The 22,237-nt window shown below is 41.9% G+C and overlaps 1 long non-coding RNA gene across 1 annotated transcript; it reads right to left on the minus strand.

Moving 5' to 3' along the window:
- Nucleotides 1–2,353: 2,353 nt before the first annotated feature.
- LOC128315464 (uncharacterized) lies at nt 2,354–22,232 on the minus strand. Its single transcript, XR_008298239.1, has 4 exons — nt 22,038–22,232; nt 12,124–12,220; nt 9,339–9,616; nt 2,354–4,443 (listed from the first exon to the last, which is right to left on the minus strand). It is a non-coding gene; the product is annotated as an uncharacterized LOC128315464 (long non-coding RNA).
- Between the last annotated feature and the right edge of the window lie 5 nt (nt 22,233–22,237).

A 22,237-nucleotide genomic window follows, 5' to 3' on the forward strand; every position in this document is an offset into this window, starting at 1 on the left:
GAGATCGTGACCTGGCTGAAGTCGGACGCTTAACCGACTGCGCCACCCAGGCGCCCCAAATATTTATTTATTTTAGACAAATGGGATTATGATATAGATGTTCTCTAACTTGCTTTTTTTCTTGCACAAAACAGTTTATCTTGGATTTTTTTCCAGTAGCATATTTAGCTGTTTCCTTCCTATGAACATTTGCATGTGGGCACAAATTGTGCCCTAACATATAAAAGAACCAGATTCTTATGGATGGCTCTTCAGCGGGTTTTGGCTATTTACAAATAATATGGCAATGTTTATTCTGTTTCACGTGTAAAACACTATAAATGTCTAAATGGAGTTGGAAAATCAAAAGGTGTGTTATTTACATTAAAAAAAAGTGAAACTTACAAGGATGCCCGGCGGGGCTCATTCAGTTGAGCCTCTGACTCTTGATATGGGCTCAGGTCGTGATCTCGCAGTGGTGGGATCAAGTCCCGCATCGATCGATCGAGCCTGGGATTCTTTCTCTCTCTCTCTCAAAATAAATAAATTAACATTCAAAAAAGGTTAAAATTTACACGTTAAAATTTAATACATGCTGACAAATCACTCTCGAAAAAGGCTGTATCAATTTACATTCCTACTGATGGTACCTGGGAGAACAAATTTCCCACGCCCAAAACAAATATTTTCATCTCTGGCAATAAGAAAGAAAAAAATTCACTTCTCAGTTTTAGAAGTTTTTATTTCTTCAATTATAATTGAGCTTTAACTTTGTATATATTTATCAGTTTTTTCACTGCAAATAAACTTTTTTTTTTTTATTAAATTGACTTATTTACCTTTGTATCGATATGTAAGAACATTGAACATTAGGGCAATTAACACCTTGTCAAATGTACTAAAATGTTTTTCCCAGACTGTGTAATAAACATTCTACTTTAAACTTTTTAAAATTATTTATGTTGAGAGAGAGAGAGAGAGAGAGAGAGAGAGAGTGGGGAGGGGCAGAGAGAGAGGGAGACATAGAACCTGAAGCAGGCTCCAGGCTCCGAGCTGTCAGCACAAAGCCTGACGTGGGGCTCAAACCCATGAACTGTGAGATCATGACCTGAGCCGAAGTCAGACACTTAACTGACTGAGCCACCCAGGTGCCCTATAAACATTCTACTTTAAAAGGATATTCCAGTTTTACAAGCAGATCCCTTATCCAGGGAGAAGGTGATTTAACATTATTTCTGTTTTACTCTCACACTAGGGAACCTGGATTTAATCAATTTTTCCCAAGTGCATTCTCCTATTTGATTTAATCTTAAAATAGTTGTCCAATGTAACTTTAATACGTAGCCATTACCTCAAAGATTTATGTTTCAGAAAGAAGCAAAAATTAGGAAAGAACAATGGAAAGTCAAAGAATAAAGATGATCATCTTCATGTCTCATGAAATCTTTAGATAAAGGAAATTAGGAACATAAGGCATAGGGGCACCTGGGTGACTCGGGCGGTTGAGTATCTGACCTCGGCTCCGGTCATGATCTCCTGGTTTGTGAGTTCAAGCCCCACACAGGGCTCACTGCTGTACGCGGAGAGCCTGCTTCAGATCCTCTGCTCTGCTTTCTCTGCACCTCCCCTCACTGCACTCTCTCAAAAATGAATAAAACATTTAAAAAACAAAAAGAATATAAGGCATAGAACATTCATAAGGATTTCAGGCCTTGCTGGGAACCCTGTCCTTACTTACTTTGCCAAAGTTTTTCTGTATCATTCTATTGCAATTCTGTTTGGAAGTTGTATTCCAGAATTGCTCTTTATCTGTGCCTCCTCTCTTTCCAAATTGTCACACATATCCTCAGGAATGTTATATTTTTTGAGGGAAATAAGGGCTGACTTAAAAGTTAATCACTGTTAGGGGGTGCCTGGGTGGCTCAGTCAGTTGAGCATCTGACTTAGGCTCAGGTCATGATCTCACAGTTCGTGAGTTCTATCCCCACATCCAGCTCTCTGGTGTCAGCACAGAACTTGCCTTGGATCCTCTGTCCCCCTCTCTTTCTGCCCCTCCCCTCCCGTCTCTCTTTTAATAAACATTAATATATATATATATATATATATATATGTATATATCTTTCTGCCCCTCCCCTGCTTGCACACGTGTGCACATGTGCTCTTTCTCAAAATAAACTTAAAAAAATATATATATATAAAATATATACATACTATATATAAAAAATAATATATATACATGTAATATATACATACTATAATGTAATATATTACATACATGTAATACATAAATAAAATATATACATACTATATATAAAAATTATATATATATATATATACACACACACACACACACACACACGTAATCACTGTTAGATTCCATACACAATTTTACAGGAAGGTCATTTCCAAGATGTGGTTAATCAGCCATGCAGTTTATCAACAGCAGTGTTTTCACCTTACTTGACTTAACTAACTCTCATCAAAGCGTTATCTCTAGAAATTTTGGTATAATGATGCTGGATGAAGCAGTGTAAACACTAAAGGCTAATTTATGTAAAATGAAATTCTCTAATTTTTCTCAATTTCTGAGAATCATATCACTCTCTGATTGAACCCCTAATTTCTACAAACTAATGATTCTAGGATTTTATACGGAGATAACTATTTACCTATGTGTACAAACCACAAAGTTCCAAATACTTTTTGGCGCTCAGTTGTTTGTTTTTCAATCAATTGACTAACTTTAAGAAATAAATGATTCCTTGGACAAAACAGTCTGTTCAATTGCAACTATTGTAATGAAGTGACTAAATTAAAATCCGATAAAATTAAAGGGAGGTAGAGAAAACAATATGCTGGAGGCTAACTTTTTAAAAAAATTTTTTAAACATTTATTAATTTTTTTTTGAGAGGCAGAGGGCGTACGAGCAGGGGAGGGGCAGAGACAGAAAGGGAGAGAGAGAATCCCAAGCAGTCTCAGCACTGTTAGCACAGAGCCCAACTTGGGGCTCAAATTCAGAAACTGTCAGGTGGTAACCTGAGCTGAGATCAAGAATTGGACACTCAACTGACTGAGCCACCCAGGCGCCCTGACATTTTAATTTATTCATAAGACAAAGGTGGTTTTGGGGGAAAAATATCAGTACTGCTAGTTTAATAAAGCATTTACTTTTATACGTAAGAGAATTATTATTGATTGTAACCCGCTTTGCTCTCTGAGGATAAATTCTTGCAGCTGGAGAGCTACCAGTTTACAGGGTGTTGGCATAAGCTAGGGAACTTGGGCTTGGTGACTGAATTACCCTGCATGATAGGCAAGGTGGGTGGCAAACAGGATTACTTTAGGGAACATCCTGGGGGAAGGTGTATCAACGGAGTCTCCAGCTGAGGCTGTGTGACAGAGGGCATCCTTATAGGTGACTCCTGATAGCTGGGAACTGGGGAGCAAGGGTGATGTAAGAGATGTTGAATGGGATTGTGGGGTGGAACTTTGCAAAGTGTGGGACACAGCCTTTTAGGATGCCACCACAAGTCTTCGTTAAGGATTTTGGATTGATTGTATTTCTTTCTTTTTTTTTCAATGTTTATTTACTTACAGAGAACGAGAGGAGGGGCCGAGAGAGAGGGAGAGAGAGAATCCAAGCAGGCTCTGTGCTGTCAGCACAGACCCCAACTCAGGGCTCGCTCCTACGAACCGAGAGATCATGACCTGAGCCGGAATCAAGAGCTGGACACTCAACTGATTGAGCCACCCAAGGGTCCCTGGACTGACTGTGTTTCTTGTGGAAGCCAGTGAATATAGAGAGTTGATGTCAAGATTGGCTCCAGGTAAAAACAAAGAAATAGAAATGAAAAGGAGAGGAGACACCTCAGTGACATATACCAAAAACTAAAAATAAAAAAAGGGAGAATTATATGTCAAATGCTTTGCCATTTGGTTGTGCCTGGAGTTGCTACTGGGCCCATGCAACACTCCCCAAGGCACATTGGCCTGCCTGCCCCTATTTGGAATAGCAACCAGAATTCTCTAGAAACACATTCAGGGATTAAATCTTTCCAAAGCAGACCTCTCTGGGTGGTTTATTAAAGAATTTACATGCACGTAATCCTCAACAGAATTTTAAATCTTAAGGGAGCCCGAAGGCAACGTTATCATGTTTTTTAAAGTCAATCGAGACATTTTTTTTCTTTTGCAAAACACATTATAAATTCTTAAAAGTCTAATTTTCGTAGTCAGATTTTAAGGGAAAAATAAGTTTTTCTATCGATGCAGTCTCTGCCCCATCATCACATATTTCAGGCCATTCTCTTCTAATCATTTTAACGATGAATCCATTAATACATGTATCTAACACTTAATACTGGTGAGAGAATACTGTCCTCAAGCTCCTCAGTCCTTAAGGTCAGTAACTTTCCTCTGTAAGGCTGTGCTCACTGGGAAAGCCCAGAGGAAGTCTCTATATGCTGTGGAAGAAAGCAAAATCGGTTGGCAAGAGATTTCTGACTCCAGCAGTACTTATCTTGCACATATTGGTAAGAGATTTGCACGCTAGTCAAGGATGTCGCAAATGCCTCTCCGATTTATATCACCAAGTGGGAGAAATTAAACGATGACAGAATGTATGAGAAAGCTCTTTGTAAAGTACCAACAAAATATGGTTCTCTAGTATCACAGCCAGACACAGCTAACAAAACAGTCTCAGAAACAGCCATGAGGCAAAGGAAAAGGATGTATTTACGAAACCGGAATTATAAATAATGAGGTACCACATACCGTAAAGATGCACTTTCTTGTATATATTGATATAACTTTAAAAGATTCAATGCATCTGTTGATACGGTTTGTGCCATTCAAACCCTTTTTATTGACATGATGGTCATTTTTCATTTTCCTAGCAGCTATTGTTGGTTATTCATTTCTAATTTCACGGCCTTATGATCAAAGGATATGTTTTATAGGAAACCAATTTTTTGCTATTTATTGAGATGTCTTTTGTGGGAAATGTTGGAATTGTTGGATTTTTCTCAAACTAGATGTACACTTGTTTTTGTTTTTCCTACTTGGGAATCAGTATGTTTCTTCAATTTTTAGATTCTAATATTTCACTATAGAACATTTTCATTAACTTTCTGTTTGACTATTGTTTGCCTCCCATTTTCTCCTCTCTCCCTGTGTCTCCCTGAGACATAGTAGGTGTGTGTTGGACCTTCTCATTCCGTCTTGCACATCTATCATCACTCCATCATCTCCTCTCTTTCACTCAAGGTGCTTTCCTCAAATATATCTTCCAATTGGCTAATTTTCTCTTTAGATGTGTCTAATACGCTAAGTTACCTGATCCGATGAGATTGTAATGAGTGTACTTTCCATTGCTAGACATTCCATTTGTTTCCTTCCAAATTTGCCTACCCTTTAGGCATCCTGTTGTGTCGTTATGTTTTCGATTCTTTTTTAAGAACTTTTTGCTTGCTCATTCTATTTGTTTCAGAGTGTCTGATTTTTGTTCTGCCATCTGCAATTGTTTTGGTGCTGAGTCTCTTGATAACTCTCTGATGACTCTCCTATAAGGTGGCACTCCTTGTGTACGTTGTAACATTTTGTTGTGACGGTTGTGAGTTCATCTTCCGCGGGTTCCGGTTGCTTTTCTGAGAGGCTTCTGTTAGGAACTAAACTGAGTTTCCCACCTAAACTCATACATTGTAGCCCTAAACCCCCACGTGGCTGTATTTAGACATATGACCTTTAAAGAAGTGATTAACATTAAACAAGGTCCTAAGGGTAATCCGAGATGACCAATGATGGCCTTTTGAGAAGTGGAAGAGACGCCACGGATGCGTGCACACAGAGGAAAGGCCACGTGAAGACACAACAGGAAGGCAAGCGAAGCAGAGAGGCCTCCGGAGAAAGCAAACCCGCTAAAGTCTTCATCTTGGACTTCCAGCCGCCATGAATGGGAGGAACTTCTGTTGCTTAAGCGACCCAGTCTGTGGCACTTTGTTAGGATAGCCCTCGCGGACTAACCAGCTTCTGACCCATAGGTTGGGAAAGTGATCTCATAGAATGCTCTGCTTCTGTCAGATTCCTAGGGGTCTCAAGGCTCTGGGTGTATTTTTATGTTAATTGATTGGCTGAGAGAGTGCATTCTAAGGAAATGGACTTACAGTTAGCTTTCTAAGCAAACAGTATAAATTCAGGCCTCTTAGGAAGAGGCCCAGGGCTGGTATCAGTTTCCCTCAGACGATGTCCCTTCCCTGGCCTGTGCTCACTCTCAGCCTCAATAACAGCAAACCTCTGGCTCCTTCCATTGGCCGATGAGTGGAGTTCTACTAGCTCTGCTCAGTCTCCAGGTTTTCTGCAGGAGACTGGCTTCAGCCTCCCTGCCCAATGAGTCTAAGGCCTCATCTCCTGTCCCTAGCTCTTCCTCCTCCCCAGTCCCTCCTCATCCCCAATGGCCTTTACCCAGGGCCGAAACCCCCAGAGGTCTTGTGCTTTTTGCTTTAACTTTGGTTTCTTGCTTCATGACATCTGGGCAGTTTGTTGTTCCATTTTCTCCATCACTTCCATGAATTTGTACCAGTGAGTCTTTCTTTTTTAAAAAATCTTTTAAGTTTATTTATTTTGAGAGAGATAGAGACAGTGTGAGTGGGGGAGGGGCAGAGAGAGAGAGGGAGAGAGAGAATCTCAAGCAGGCTGCACGCTGCCAGTGCAGAGCCTGACATGGGGCTAGAACTCACGAAACCCTGAGATCATGGCCTGAGCCGAAACCAAGAGCCGGACATTCAACCTACTGAGCCACCCAGGCTCCCCAGCAAACAAATCTTTCTACGTCACATTTGTCTGCCATGTTGGCTTTCTAGTGTGTACTAGAAAGTGTAGATATTTTTTCTAACATGTAAATTTGTCTTTGTGAAGTAGGACTAAATTTGTCTTTGTAGAGTTAAGATTATGTGAGTTAGTCAATAAATACATGATAACAATTTTGTAAAAGGTTATACTGTGGGTAGGGGAATAAATTAATTTTAGAACGAGCAGCCTTCAATAATGTGATGACTCTAACATCAGGGACCTTATTTGCAGACTTGACATCAGTATGATGTATACACTTATACTTGTGGTTTTAGAGACAACAAATATAAAAAGCATATAATAAGTTGAAAAGCAAGAAAACAGTATTCATCTTTGTGCTTGTATTATAATTACAAAGTCACCACCGTCTCATCAGCCTTTATTGCACTGCTATTAACTGAATTGTGGCCCCCCCAAATTCACATGTTGAAGCCCTATCCCGATGTGATGGTATTTGGAGATGGGGCATTAGGAAGATGCTTAGGGCTAGATGAGGTAGGGCATCATGAGGTTAAGACCCTCAGAATGAAATCAGTAGCTTTATAAGAAGAGGAAGACAGAGAGATGGCTCTCTCTCGCTCTCTCTCAGCCACTCGGAGGCACAAGAGGAAGCCTGCCTGCAAACCAGGCAGAAGGCCCTTCCTTACCAGGAACTGAATCAGCTGGCACCTGGGTCTTGGAGTTCCCAGCCTCCAGAACTGAGAAATCAATGTCTGTCGTTTAAGCCACCAAGGCCACGGTGTTATGTTATGGCAACCAGAGCAGACTAATGCACCCACATACTGTCCGTAAAGTTGGAATGCCCTTTCCTACCATCTCCTTATGCTGTCCCTACATACTAACCTGATAAGTAATAAATGAGAGTCTGTGATTACCCCAAATTCAGAATATTTAACATGCGCTCAAGGGTCCAAAATCCATTTCCCCCACTTAAAGCTCTTCTGACTCCAATGCCTCCGTAATCATTCAAAGTTCTCCCTCTTATTCAGCTATCCGCGGTTTGATTAAGATTAATGCATTCGAGAGCCCACAACACCAGACTTTATGCTGAGGGCTGTCAGATGACCTTACCACTATACAGCCACCAATAAACAGCATGTGCTGGGCAGAGGCCGAACGGGTGAAACGTACCTGCTGTGAGGTGCTTACAGCGTTAAGCTTTCTCTTCACAACTTAGTTTGTGGGACGATGAAGGAGAAGCACAATGCTCTCTCTTACTCAGGCATCATGAAATCGTGGAGTCTATTGTGTGAACAGAATGTGTCCATGTTTCCTGTAGCCATCTGATAACTATGACCACAGGAAGAGAGGTATTGAAGGAGGCTATGCATGAAGCTCCAGAAGGAACCAGGAGACTTTCTTCCTGTCTGCCTGTTCCATGACAGCTTCACCCTTAACAGTAATCCCAGTTGTCCTTCAAGGTGTCTTTGGGGCGCCTGGCTGGCTCAGTTGGTAGAGCATGCAGCTTTTGATCTCAGGGTCATGAGTTCGAGCCCCACACTGGGTATGGAGATTACTTTTAAAAAGTCATAAAGGGAGGGCGCCTGGGGGGCTCAGTCAGTTAAGCGTCTGACTTCGGCTCAGGTCATGATCTCGTGGTTCATGAGTTCGAGCCCCACGTAGGGCTCTGTGCTGACAGCTCAGAGCCTGGAGCCTGCTTCAGATTCTGTGTCTCCCTCTCTCGCTGCCCCTCCCCTGCTGTGGTCTCTCTCTCTCTCTCTCTTTCTCTCAAAAAATAAATAACAAACATTAAAAAAAAAATTAAAAAAAACGTAAAGGAGTCCTTGAAGCTTTAAATGGACTCATTTTCTCCACTTCCATTTGCAAAGCAAGTGGTTTGGTTTTGTTATCCCAATGCCATTCAACTCCGGCGACAAAGCAAGCTACACCATAATTGTGTGGATTTCTTTGTAAAGTAGTTCCCTGCAGCCTGCCTTCTCCAAGAGGGGTCCTGAATCAGCAGCCGGGGCATCTCCTGGGGGCCTCTCCAATGCAGCAACTCAGGCCCCACCTAGGAGCTACTGAATCAGGATCCACAATTTATCCAGATCCCAGAAGGATGGATATGGACACTTGAGTTTGCGGAGCACTGGTTTAGAGTATCGTTCTCTCCACCTAACATAAAGTTCCCTTTTTTGACTCGTTAATAGTACCTATGGAACAGGATGAAAGTTCCCCTAGAAACCTACCTAACATGGCATTTTGATATTCTATTAACAATTAGGAATCACAGTAGGGTCTCTCTTGCCATATAAGAGAAAACCTAATATTTAAGTCTATAATTGACTCAGAAAAATTGTTTCCATTTTGATTCAGTATGAATGTGGTCTTGCTCACCACTGCTAAATTGGAGGCAAAGAACTGTTTCCTTTTGGGTTAATGGGTTTCCCCTCATCAAGCTGTCCTTCTTTCATGTAATGTAGACTTGCCTCCACTTATTTATTTTGTTATAACTGTTCTCCTTTTTAATAGGATTATTCATCCTCCCAATATTAACAGCAATTAGACTCACCTCATGGTGTTTCATGCCAACTCAATCTGCGGCTGTCGGAACAGGATGATCGGACTCTTGTCTCAGTAACAAACTCTGACAACCAAAACAAAGCGGCAGGCCAAATACACGAAGAGAATTAACAATAAAGGATCACAAATGACAAGAACTTCTCACCCACGACGGTTGCCTCCGTCCGTTCTGGCCACGTGGAAATAAGGGCGCTCAGTCAGCTACAACTCAGGACACCGTGACGTGGTCTGAAACTGTCTTTTTCAGAAAAGTTTGTAGAGAAGGCTCTTCCAAAAAAAAAATAAAGAAGACTCTTTAAAAGCCTTAGAAACATTAACATTCTCTTTCCAAATCTAATCTATTTAATTTTATTGGAAAACATTTACATAGCTCATCAGCAGCCTCGCTGGTATTGAGTAATATTTAGCATGCTGTAATCACAGGAAGGAGAGATTTAGATTAAATGCTGCTTTTTATTACTATTCAATCATCATAAGTTGTTCTACTTTTTATCTTTTTAGTCAACAGATTTCAAAGGTGGGAAAATATCTTCATTTGCAGGCATACCTGTATTTATCTCCTATTATATTTTCCATTAGTGTCTGCATGAGATTTATTTTCAGTGACTCCCAACAAAGTAAATGTGGATCTTCTAACACCAGATGTTAATAATATAGACAAATGCACCCTATCTCTTAGAGATGCTGTGAGAATAAATCAGATAATATTTACAGGGGAATTTGACCTCACTAGAGATAGTACATGAATGAAATGTGAAGGAAAAAAAAAAAAACCTTTGAAGAACAAAAAATTCCATTCAATTATAGCCAGATTAACTTCACAATACCAAATTATATTCTGAGTAAAGAAAACAGGCCTATTGATAGTGGTTCTACTGCTTGTGAATAAATGTCAACTATAACAATCAATTCTAGGTCTGGGCTGAAACTTCAGGCATCAGTTTGGATATGTGCAAAATAAGGTCTCTCTTTTTCTCCATTTACTATACTTGGGACGCTGGCAAAGCTTTGCCTAGTGGAGTGAATTATCAAAATTATTTTAAACCTCTTTCTACATTTAAGAACATATCAGGATTGTTAATAAAGCATCAATGTAAACAATTGATGTAACACATATACATCTACATAAACTGCTTTTATATTTGCATTACCTAAAACCAAAAAAAAAGAGCTTTCAGCAGGACAACGGGCAAAGAGGGAATCCTACTTACTATAGATCTAAAGGCCAAAATTTCCCTACAGTCACAGGGAAACTGTCAATTATGTTCTTAGTAGTATTTGTGGGACACAGGAAAGTCCCCCAATCCCACATATTTTTCAAACATCCCACCACGATGCCCCAAATTCTACCATTTTAAATGCTTCTGAGTAAAGGGAAATGGCTCCATATTCATACAAAAAGGCAAGGTTAAACATTGTAGGATGATAAAAACATGCAACAATGTACTAAACCAACACTTAGTGCATACCTACTATGTGCCAGGCACTGTTTACAGTGCTTCATCAGAACTATCTCCTTAATCCCCTCTTCAGCTCTAAGAAATAGATGCTATTATTATTCCAGTCTTACAGATGTTGAAACAGACACAGAGAGGCTAAGAAGCTCGCCCAAGTTTACACAGGCTACAAATGCATATTGGGACTCCCACTCTGGTAGCCTGACTCTAGGGTCCATGCTGGGAATCGACACGTTTTCCAACAAATGCAGGAGTTAGCTCCGTACTATACACACTGCTTTTACTTTAAATATTTAAGTAATCTCCACACCCCATGCGGGACTCAAACTCGCGACCCTAAGACCAAGAGTTGCACGCTCTTCAAACTGAGCTAGCCAGGCACGCCTACGTTACTCTTTTAAAATGAAACAAACAGTACTTTGCAATAATTGACACAAAGAAAAATGTGAAAGCTGAACGTGTATAGACTGTGTTTGAGCAACTGCTGCATTTTGCCAGGAAAGCCAAAAAAAATATTTTTTTTGAGAGAGAGAGAGGGAGAGAGAATCTTAAACAGGCTCTACACAGTGCAGGGCTTGATCCCACGACCCTAGGATCCTGAATGAGCTGAAATCAAGAGTCAGACGCTTGACGGACTGAACCACTCACGCGTCCCAGGAAAGCCAAACTTTGAATGTTAGTGGGGGGCTTTGCCTTTCCATTTTGAACCGAAGACTCACGAACAGCAGTGTTCATAGCACTACCTTGTGTTGAACCTGTTCACCAAGAACACGGTACCAGGTAACATGCCAAAATGATAGCTCTCTTGTGGCACCAACAGTAGACATTCAGGCAGAATTCAGAAATGCAACACGGAGATGAATTTAGAGGTATACATATCAGAGGAGCTTAGGTAATCAACCGTCATTGACATCTATAACGTTATTACCAAATTCCATAGTAAGAGGCTACCGTGCATCTTTAAATGCATAACAGTTTCTTGACACACACAATGGAAAAAAGGCCTTTAAAATGTTTTCTAATGTCACAAGTATGTGCTGTACGGTTTTGTTTTGTTTTAGGCCATAAAACACAGTTTAAAAAAGGGATGAACTGATATTCCGGTCTTCCTGCTCCTAACAGACCACTGTAATATGGTTAAGTACAAACCTTTCCATAGCAACAGACATTGTGTATCAGACACGAACCCTATGTATCTCCCTTGAAGAAAGCTTTAAGGTTATAACGGACAAATTCAAAGTAAAGCCTATGATCCCATCACCCTGAAACCAGCTTTCCCAATGAGCTCAAGAAAGGATTCATTGACAAATGACTCACCACGACTTCCTATAGCTCATTTCTTTGCCTTCCTTTTTCTTTAAATGGCACTTCAGCCTTAATAGTTACAAAGGTTTCGAGAGAGGACTGGCACCACCTGAAAAAGAAAGGCCAAAAAATCCAGTGCAATCGTGGTTTGCAGGAGTTGGGCATCGGGCTTCTTGAGGAGCGTTGGGGGGTACCTTGAGACCAAAGGCGTTCATTCTTGCCACCCTTCAGTGCTTTATTTACTGCTGTTTCCACTCTCTGAGCATTATGTGGACAGTGACTGCCTGGTTAGCTATAATTCTAAAATAGATACTCTGCATAAGGGGAAAGGTAACTTGGGGGACGGTATCTTGAAAGGGTTTCCTAAATTCATACAAAAAAACATGCTAGGAAGCCACAGAGAGTAGTGGCTAAAGAAAGTGCACACTGGGCTTATATGCATATGGTTGCATATGCAAACTATAATTAAATTCCCCAAACACTTGCCCGTGCAGAGTGGGTGCCTGCATTTGCTCACCCCAATTAGGCAGGAGGCACTGCCTAGGGCCGGAGAGTAATCTGCTCACTATTGTTTCAGTGTGGGGAGAAGTGAATGCTCCGGGCAGCTAACATTGTGCTTTGTCTTTAACATGCAGAACTGGGCTTGCAGACGCTATTGATTGTGCTTAGGAGAGAGGAAGTTAATGATATGTTGTGAGTTTATGTACTATATTTCATCCCTATTCAGGTTTAAACAGCATCCTCCTCCCAATAGTCGACTCGAAAGGTTGCATGCTGAAAAGTGAAACAGATGGTCCAGTTTTATATTTCTTCTCCTTTAGAATTTCTTATGCAGCTCAGGGACCTAGGTCTTCTGGGATCTCAAATTATATTTCAGCCCATTACACGTATATCAGTTTTTATACTAAGATGGTACGTAAGAATTATTCAAAATCCACATGGCCGCAGCCTTTGCTGGTTTAGTGTGCCATGTGCTGTTCATTTTAATTGAAAATATTCTAAAAGCAAGATTGATGTGTTTTCTATCCCCCTAAAATAGAAGCGGGTTCTGGGCTCATAATTGAGCACTCATAAGCCCCCTCTCCTTATTAACATGCCCTCTCTAATTTGTGCCTCTGTTTGTACAATATAAATGGCCTTTAACAGCCCTTCACTCATACAATGGTCTCACTAACCCAAAGAAAATTAGTAGCAGGCAAAAGCCTATTTTTACTGACACAGAGACAAAAATGCTAATTACCTTAAAATATTCTCAAGTGTGTATCTTTGGCATCCTTCCAGGCAAGACTCAAAAGTTTTTTTTTTTTTCCCCTGTTATTTACTAGTTATGGGGAAAGTTGTTTTTGTTTTATATTCAGGCATATACATAAGTAAGTTTATATTTATAATTAGAAGTCTTTTCTTTGGGATGCAGAGTGCGGGTGGTGGGTGAAGCACCTGCTTTGCTTTCAACTTTCTCATGAGCACACTTGAGCGAGTTGCCTATGTTGATAATTACGGCTCGTGCTATTTTTGTTAAGACACTCAGAGACATTTGCAGAAAAAAAAATAGTCCCTAAAAATTTGAATTTATTTTAACATGTTAACTACCACAAAATATTAATGTTTCCTCAGAATCTCTTTTTAATCTTTCTCTGATAATTAAATTTAGGTTTACTGTCTGAAGCACTCCTTCCTTTCAAAAACGGTTTTCAGGGGCACCTGGGTGGCTCAGTCGGTTAAGCGTCTGACTTCGGCTCAGGTCATGATCTCACGGTTGGTGAGTTTGAGCCCCGTGTCGGGCTCTGTGCTGACAGCTCAGAGCCTGGAGCCTGCTTTGGATTCTGTGTTTTCTTCGCTCTCTGCACCTCCCCCACTCATGCTGTGTCTCTGTCTCTCTCAAAAAGAAATAAAAAACATTTAAAAAAATAAAAAGAAACCGGTTTCAACACAAAATGAGTAATAATGCAAGAAAATTAAATGCGACTTACTAAATTATGATACCAGGCGTGCTGATGATATTTACATACAGATGATGAGTTTCTATCATTTATGTGACAAATATTCATTGGGGATATACTATTTTCAGAATATTTTTACTATTCAGGTCTGGCTTATAAAAAACTAAGGTGAAAGTGCTCTTCTTCTTGAGGACGTTTAAAAATCAAGTTTGGAGGAAAAAAATGTGTTCGTACTGAAAAATCAAAGAGCGGTACCGAAGTATAGTAACGTTGGAAGGTAGCAGAAGAGGAGAGACCGCATGTCAGTGGAGGGGGAAGTGGTAATAAATGGCAAAAGACAAGCAGGGTCTAGCTCAGTGACAAGCAATCAACCCAGTTTTTAAAAATAGGCACATTTGACTAGAGATTTAAAAACTAAGATATATGAATGACAAATAAGCACACAAAAAGACGCTCAACGCGATTAGTCATTAGGGAAACACAAATCCAAATTGCCATATCACCACACACCCACCAGGCTGGCTATCATCAAAGAGACAATGTCAAGTTGTTGGCAAGGATATGGAGAAATTGGAACCCCCACACACTGCTGATGGAAATATAAAAGGACAGAGCCACTCTGGATAACAGATTAGCAGTTCCTTAAAACATTAAACATAAACTTTCCATAAAACCCAACAATTCACTCCTAGGAATCTACCCAAGAGAAATGAAAAAAAAAATGTCCAAAGACACATATGTGAATGTTCATGGCAGCATTTTTCACAATAGCCAGACACTCGAAACAACTCCAATGTCTTTCAGCTGATGAACAAAATGTGGCATACCCACACAATGGAATACTATTCAGCAATAACAAGGAACCGAGTACTGACGTATCTTACAACACAGATGAATTTCAAAAACATAAGCTAAATGAAAGACACCAGGTTCATAAGACTCCACTTCTATGAAATGTCCAGAAAAGGGAAATTTATGGAGACAGTAAGCACATCAGTGATTTTGTGGGGCTGGGGTGAGAAAAGGAATTAACTGCAAATGGGCATACGGGAACTTCCCGGGGTCATGGAAATGCTCTAAAACTGGGTTCTAGTGATGGTTGCAGGACTATATGTGTTTACTAAAAAATAATCTCTGTGTACTTACAATGATTGGATTTTATGGCATGTAAATTGTACTTCAGTACAGCTATCAAAGAAAAAACCCATAAGCGTCCCGTGTTTTCATGTGGAGTGGATAGAAACGGTCATCTGAATTTTTCATCTCTGCTTCCACGCTGAAATGTAACACAAATACGTATCTGTACCAGTGAACGGGAAGAGTTCCTCACAGTTTGCAATGTCCCTTACAATTTTCAAATTTATTTATTCACACCAATCCTGCGAGGCGCGGTGAGCAAGTATTATCCGATCTACAATAAGCACTTCTCTTTTTCCTTTTAGTTTTGTTCTGAGGAAACCTCAAATACTGTATCAATTCGATATCATTTACAAATCAAGGCCATCCTGAACATAACATAGTCTGAATAAACCAGATAACCGCCATGATCGTTGTCCCAAGGACCCCCAGATGCTTTTACAAAGACAAGTATCTTCCATTTGCCAAACTACATGGAACAACAGTGAAGCCTCCGCCTGGAGACTCATCACGGGATGCTGTGGACAGACTTGCCCCGCCCCCTAGTCCAGCCACCTCCCCGAAGCCTGCTGTGTTTGTTCCCGCTGAAGCATTTGCATCTACAAATATTGAAATGCATGTAACCTAATTGTATATACAATTAGGCACACAACGACTAACATTACAGGAGCTAATATTCCCCGGCAGTAGCAGAAGCTGCCAAAAAAATCAAAAATGGAAACTAGCGCATTGATTTGGTTCACAGCAAATCCTTCTTTAGTATTTCTCTTAAAAGCTCTGAGAGAACGAAAACAAACAAATCCAACTTCGCCTGAAGCAGAGAATAGCATGTTTAAGAAATGCGCCTTATAAATAAAACGTCCAATTATGTAATTTGAAGATGTATGTGGCGTTTGCACAAATATGCTTGACAAGTTAAAACCCACATGAAGCTCTCTTATTTGGGCGATCCGTATGCAACACAGGCCAAAGGAGTCGTCCTTTGCATCCAGAGAAACATTAAAAGCTGTCGGAGAGCATCAGCCTCTGGGATGGCCTCTCCCCACTTGCTACTCAAGGAGTTAAGTGTGAAAGGACCTCTCAGTGTGGAAAAGCATCAGGCTCATTTACACCAAAGTTTCAGCTTTCCCATCTCCGCCTCACATTTGCAGTTTCAGTGTGTGTTTTGCAAACCCCCACTTTCCAAAGAATGCACGAGTGCTTGGGAACCGTGGTGTTCTTTGTCTTCCCGTGTGACCTCCTGAAATCCTTTCCCCGTGACACGTGTTGCTTAAGGATGTTTCCACCATCTGCGATCAAACACAAGCTGTGCTTCTTGACTATGACTTAAATCGTGAACCGGACTGGACTAGTCTAAACAAATGCACAGATAATGGATTTCTGTCAATAGTTACATTTTGTTATTTTCAAGGTGTAAAAATTTCGTATTAGTTTATACAGTGCATGACCCACGGTAGTGGAAAAAAAAGCATGTGACTTGGGGCCCAGAGACTTGTGCTGGGGCCTGGAATGCACCCCTATAACCTTGGTGATCTCCCTCAACTTCCAGGACCTCAGTATTCTCAACTGAAGACAGATCACCATTATGGGATGAAACAGCCTCTAAAGTTCTAATCATAACCTGACAATCGTTTCTTGCGATGCCACTGTTATTTTACAAAATAGAGCTACGTATCTAAACAACGTCATCGAGGGCACACGTATTGTGGCCCAACTTGCCTTCTGGCCTTTTCTGAGCTGCCAGGATGAAAAAACTCAGAATGTGAAACTTACAGACACAGAACCATTTGCACCATCATAAAATGCCGCCAAAGTTGCAGTTTGGGAGTAAGAATGATAAAGACACGAACTACGTATCAGTTGAATGATAATTCACACACACACCTGCACACAAAATATACATACTGACATACAGGTGCAAGGAAGAGCTGTGTCATCTAACCGGGCTTTTATTTATTTTCTTTTTGACGAGTCTTATAACACTACCCTGGCTTTCACACTCCCTCATGCCCTAATGTTTCTCAAAGGTGCTTTTGTGGCCCTTAGGAGGGCTGAAAGGCCTAAAACCTGTTCCTCCATTGCCCCCTCAACATTTCTGTTTTTCTGTTTTATTTATTTGTCTTCTACTTAATATGTTTTTCGGAAAAGAGTATTTAGAAAAACGTCATTTGAAAACCACCACACTATATGATGTAAAAGATTTTGCTTAAGTGCTGTACTTTTTAAAAAGTGTTTCATGGGGCACCTTGGTGGCTCAGTCAATTGAGCATCTGACTCTTAGTTTCGGCTCAGGTCATGATCCCAGGGTCATGGGATCGAGCCCCACGTCAGGCTCCAAGTTGAACGTGGAGCCTGCTTAAGATTCTATGTTTCTCGCTCTCAGTCCCTCTCTCCTGCCTGTGCTCTCTCTTTAAAAAAAAAAAATTGTTGGGGCTCCTGGGTGGCTCAGCCGGTTAAGCATCTGACTTTGGCTCAGGTCATAATCTCACCGTTTGTGGGTTCGGGCCCTGCGTCGGGCTCTGTGCTGACAACTCAGAGCTTGGAGCCTGCTTCAGATTCTGTATTTCCCGCTCTCTCTCTCTGCCCCTCCCCCACTCACACTCTGTCTCTCTCTCAAACAATAAAAAAAATTAAATTTAAAAAATTAAAAAAAATTTAAAGTGTTTCACAATTGTACATACCACTTAAAATATAAGTCACTAGCAAAAACTGAAGGCGAGAAAGTAATTGTTCATGTATAGTTTTATAAAAGACTATAAATGACATGCTATATTTAATTTTAGAGTCCCTGTACACATCATTAAATACTTTAACAACTATACAAATATTAATATTTGATACAAGGGATCTTTGAAGTTATGGTACAACCAGAACTCTGGATTGATTGGGTGCTAAATGGGAAAATCCTGTTTAGAGAGTTATAGGAGAAGAGAGAATGTTTAATGAAACAAGTCTGATAGTCTTACCATCATAAAATTGATAGATATTTGGTGCAATTAAATCTTTGCCAGAAAGAATTTTGAGAAAAGGAACAATCAGGAACTTAGATAGCTTCCTCCCCACCCCCTAGGTCCAGTTCATCCTGCTCTCCTTCTATGAATGGTCCCTTGGTCTGCTGGTTCTAGAAAATTCTTTCTGCACTATGATTTAAGTAATTAAGAGTTGGGTACCCATTATTTTTTAAGGACACATGTCAATGTTGATTTGTAAGGGTGCCTTTAGGATTAAAGCAATAAAGTCAAAACCAACATTCGGCACAAATCTAAGCTGATTCTAAAGAGGGCAATGAATTCTTACTGTTCTCTGTTTCCCTTATCTTTATGTGGAATCACATTTTGTCTCAATTCTCTAATGTTTTTATATTTCCAGCAAAATAGTTGTCCAAGCCCTAAGTAAAAGACTACCCCACTCTGAATATGATTGACTTTTCTCATTTGTCTAACTGACCCAGAGAGCATTAACAAAAGAGTAAAAACAAAATGCAATCTTTGGGTCATTTCCCCATGGTTTTGAATCTACTTACCACCCAGATAGGTTCTTTGTTACTGAGAGACTTTATAAAAAATAAATAATTTCAGCCAAAGGATTTTCTCATTTCGGTTCCCTGAGATTCTGTATTTTCCCCATAATAATAGATGAATTCAGATTCCTTTGTAAAGTGCTTTGGGAACCACTGTGATATAAAAATGACCACAATTGTGGAATAAAGTAAAAAACAAGGTGCTTTCCTCTTTACAGAGCACCCTCCAGTAAATAACAGGGGGGTTTAGAGGCAGCTGGTGTCCACGAAGTCCACTGGACAGTGTCTTGGAGAATCACGAGGGACGGAGTCATTTTTCAGCTGTTTGCAAACCCCATGGAGCTGACAGCATGATGTGCGCATCAATTTGGGCTTGTATGTCTTCGGGGTCTGACTTCCAGTACATTTGAATTTTCTTTTAATGTTTCTCCACTTTTGAGAGAGAGTGAGTGTGAGTGGGGGAGGGGCAGGGAGAGAGGGAGACACAGAATCCGAAGCAAGCTCCAGGCTCCGAGCTGTCGGCACAGAGCCCGACGCGGGGCTCAAACTCACCAACCATGAGATCATGGCCTGAGCTGAAGTCGGACGCTTAACCGACTGAGCCACCCAGGTGCCTCGGACTTCCCGTGGGTCTAGATCGCCGTACAAAGCGGAGTGGGAAAGATTTCCTTTATCTTTGAAAGGTGGTTCACTTATCTCCTTTTGTTCTCTTCCTGTCTTTCTAGGTCCCCGTCTATTCACCAGGCAGGCATTAATAAACACCAACAAGCTCGTGCTACAGGGAGCTGATACTTCCAGCTTTGTCTTTGTTATTATGGGAACCCGATTTGAGAGGGCAGACAGATTTTCCAGGACAGGATTTGGTGTGACTGGGGGGCCATCCCAGGGCTTTGGAACGAAGCCACCTTAAGTCCCCATCCTTCTGTTGCTCTGACTTCCCATCCTGTCTCTACATACATCTGAGGCCTGGGGGCTCTGAGTTGGCCCTGGGGAAACAGTCCGGCACAACCTGGAAAATCATACCAACGGCATCTCTGCGGCCAGGTTTCCAAGGCATGTTATTTGCTACAGCGGCCAGAGATCTGCAACACCGTAATTTTTATGTCCCCAACACCGTAATTTTTATGAGTCTTAGAAAGAAACGACTATTCTTCTGGAAATGTGAAAACATTAGAGAGTTGGGACAAAATATGATTCCCCATAAAGATAAGGGCAACAGAACAGCGAGGATTAATTGCTTTCTTTAGGATCAACTTAGATCTGTGCAGAATGTTTGTTTTGACTGTATCCTCTCACGTTAATCCTAAAGACTCCATTCCGATTGGTGACAGAGCTCTGAAGCATTACTTCTCTCTGAACATTAGCTAGCGAGGCTTCTGAAGATGCTGGGGGTGGAGGTAGAGAGGTGGAGGGAGTGAAGAGGTGTCCTAAGCCTGCGGCCCACACTTCACAGTGACCGCTTTCCTCCTTATTCACGGGCCAGCCCGGTACTCAGCTGGGAAGCCTTGTGTTCCGCGACTTTCGGAGCGAAGGCAGGTTGACACCACGTGGCTCTAGTGGCAAAGTTGCAGGACTGCTCCAGAAAGACTGGCACATGCCTCAGAGGAGAAGAAGAAGTTCCACAAACAACCCCCGGTTCCCTCCACCCAGGTCTCCTTACACCTGATTTCTCAAGAGCATATTGCTTAAGCCAACCTTAATCATCTCCGAGGAACGCTGGGGCAGGAGGCCGGATTCCAACTACCTTTGCCCTAATTTATTGTGGGCTTTAAAAGTAGAAAATAAAACTTTGAACTCAACTCATCTGAAGCTTTATGATTCAGGTGTACCACTTGCCTTCAGGGGCACCAAAGATCACCGAAGCTGAAGAGACACAAAACCTTCGAGCCGCAGAACAGAAAAGCGTGTCCAGACCCGACCCAGCTGGTTCTCTGACCATATTAATTTGGCAGGAGGAGCATTAAGTCCCAGCTCTGCCCTTGTCCTTTCCTGATGGATAGCATCTCCCTCCCCTTCATTTCTCTTTAATCCTCCCTCCTCTCCAGACTTCCCAGAGTCTAGAAAGAGTGACCCTGCGGAGAAGGGAGAGAAAGGAAGAGGGAGAGAAATAGGGAAAGAAGGAAATGAAAATAGCTTCTGAGAAGTGGTTGCAGAGAAAACGAAGTCAAGGGTGAAGTCGTTTCCATTGACCTAGTATAGCAAGCTGGGAGTTTAAATAGCTGGCCCAGCAAGGAACGAGTCTGTGTGACTTCACATCAACAGCACAGCCTAGGAAGGCCTTTCTGTCGCCTTCCTCCCCCGGCAGATGTGAATAGCAGCCCCAGTTGGGCTGTGTGAGGACACAGGAGCTAATCTTTGTGGACGTGCCCAGTCTGGGGCGCCGTCATGGTAGGAGATGGATTTAATTGTGAAACGAAGATCCCACCATCATTCAACAGAAAGCAATTTAGTGAAACTGAGAAAAATATTACGCTAGAGGTAGCCCTTTGAGTTACAGGGAAAGCCAGGCCCTCAGGAAAGAGTGATTTTTGGCCTAGCCTCAGGTGAGGTGGACTTCTCTCCTTTGCCAAAAGAAAGTCTAAGCTTCCAGGCAGTTCTAGAGGCTGACCTCTCTCTCTCGTCTCCCTGGGGGAGGCCTGGAGCACAGACTGCCTTCAGATCGTCCTTTCTGCTGAATTCAGCTGCTCAGCACGTCCTCAGACAGGAGGGGCACCTATTAGCAATTCCAACAGACCCAGGGTGCGAGTGTGTGTGTGTGTGTGTGTGTGTGTGTGTGAAATTCCAACAGAACCGGGGTGCGTGTGTGTGTTTGTGTGTGTGTGTGTGTTTGTGTGTGTGAGCGCGCGCAATTCTTACAAACCCAGGGTGCGAGAGAGTGTATTATTCCTACAAATCCGGGGTGAGAGAGTGTGTGTGTGTGTCCACAATCCCTACAGATCCGGAGTGTGAGTGTGTGTGTATGTGTGTGTGCACAATTCTTACAAACCCGGGGTTCAAGAGTATGTGTGTGTGTACAATTTCTACAGACCTGCGGTGCGAAAGTGTGTGTGTGTGTGTGCGTGCAATTCCAACAGAACCGGGGTGCAAATGTGTGTGTGTGCGCGTGCAATTCTTACAAATCCAGGGTGTGAGAGCGTGTGTTATTCCTACAAAGCCGAGGTGCGAGAGTGTGTGTGTACAAAATTCCTACAGACCCAGGGTACGAAAGTGTGTGTGTGTGTGTGTGCGCGCGCAATTCCTACAGACCCGGGGTGCGAGTGTGTGTGTGTGTGTGTGTGTGTGTGTGTGTGTGTGTGTTGGGCGGGGCAGGGTTTGGGTTTGGAAATTACCTAGGTTCCTCAGAGGTCCTGATTAGCAATGCAGACAGAGTGCACATATTTGGAGGCCCTCGGACGCGCCGGGCAGATGCCGGCTGTTTTCACAGGCTCACCCGAGTATCGGCCTGCCCTCCTCTGCCAGATCCCGGGGTGGGCTGACCCGAGAACCGGTTTCACTCCTCCCCTGCACCCGCTCGGGCCGGGAGAGCCCC

Source organism: Acinonyx jubatus, chromosome B2 (genome assembly GCF_027475565.1).
Source record: "Acinonyx jubatus isolate Ajub_Pintada_27869175 chromosome B2, VMU_Ajub_asm_v1.0, whole genome shotgun sequence".
NCBI classification, from domain to species: domain Eukaryota; kingdom Metazoa; phylum Chordata; class Mammalia; order Carnivora; family Felidae; genus Acinonyx; species Acinonyx jubatus.